The sequence below is a fragment of the Hyla sarda genome, chromosome 9, assembly GCF_029499605.1.
Source record: "Hyla sarda isolate aHylSar1 chromosome 9, aHylSar1.hap1, whole genome shotgun sequence".
NCBI lineage: Eukaryota > Metazoa > Chordata > Amphibia > Anura > Hylidae > Hyla > Hyla sarda.
The window spans coordinates 49,618,822-49,620,042 of NC_079197.1; the positions used below are offsets into that span (position 1 = coordinate 49,618,822).

Below are 1,221 nucleotides of genomic sequence, written 5' to 3' on the forward strand. Positions count from 1 at the left end.
CTCTCCACAGGTTTTGATCCCTGATTGTCTTCATATCTAGGATGAGAATCTTCTGACAAAGTGAGTTGCCAACCATTTCTGGGCATAAAACATCAGAACTTGCTGGGTGCCCTACGGTTGCCTGGACAACTGTACCCCCCAGCACCAGCCGCCTCTCACCTCATCACATGGTGCAGATCCTGCAGGAGAGCAGTTTTGGACACTTCTGTCATCCACATTTTGCTAACACTATTTTTCACACACACAAATAAAATAAATGAGTCGAACAAGTCAAAGAACAGTTTAAAAAAAGGGAAACTTTATTTATTATTTATTAAAATGTTTGTGTAGGGATTTTATGTAACCTCCATCACTCACAAAGAGCGGACAGTAACTAACTCAGGACAGGAAAAACCTCCAGAGGGGAGGAAACCTGTAGGGAATCCATGGCTACTGTACTGCCCTTCCTCTGGGCATACTAAAGGAGGTTACCTCTAGAATTTGGGCCAATGTGTCAGTGTATGTGCTGCCCCACAGCCTGGAAAGTGTGCATCTAAGAAAGGAAAAGAAAAGATAGATTAGTTACATGTTTATTATAGAAATGCACATGGAACTGATCAAAAAGATGTGATACTTACCAGTCACAGGCGGGTATGAAGTTGCATTCCTAGGTTCCTACAGTTTAGGCCCCTCACTGATGACAGTGGTGATGACATCACATGTGTGACCTCACGGGAGTTCTATTTGAGTCATGCTGCTTTCTGATTGGCTGAAAATCAAAAAACCTTTTTAACATATTCTGCATGACTTATCTCAGGGATTTTTGGCAATTTTTATTAAAATTGCTCTACTTCCTATTGGTACATTATATTTGTTTCTCCTAACCAGACACTCAGTATTTGTAATATCATTTGGTGACCCTAACAGCCTGGGCCCATAGGTTTCTTACACAGATCACTGCGGCTCTGGCAGGCTCAATGGGGGAGATTCATCAAGACCTGTCCAGAGAAAAAGTTGCAGAGTTGCCCTCAGCAACCAATCAGATCACTTCTTTCATTTTTGAAAGGGCCTCTAAAAAATTAAAGAAGCGATCTGACTGGATGTTATGGACAACTCAGCAACTTTTCCTCTGGACAGGTTTTGATAAATCTCTCCCAATGGGCAGCGCTGGCTGCTGGGACGTATGACGAGCGATGCCCCTGACGTTGCGGTAGGAGCGGAAGGATATTATTCCTCAGACGT

General features: G+C 43.1%; 1 long non-coding RNA gene across 1 annotated transcript; it reads right to left on the reverse strand.

Annotated features, from left to right (window-relative positions):
* Positions 1-332: 332 nt before the first annotated feature.
* Positions 333-790, reverse strand: LOC130290939 (uncharacterized). Its single transcript, XR_008847735.1, has 2 exons — positions 618-790; positions 333-532 (listed from the first exon to the last, which is right to left on the reverse strand). It is a non-coding gene; the product is annotated as an uncharacterized LOC130290939 (long non-coding RNA).
* Between the last annotated feature and the right edge of the window lie 431 nt (positions 791-1,221).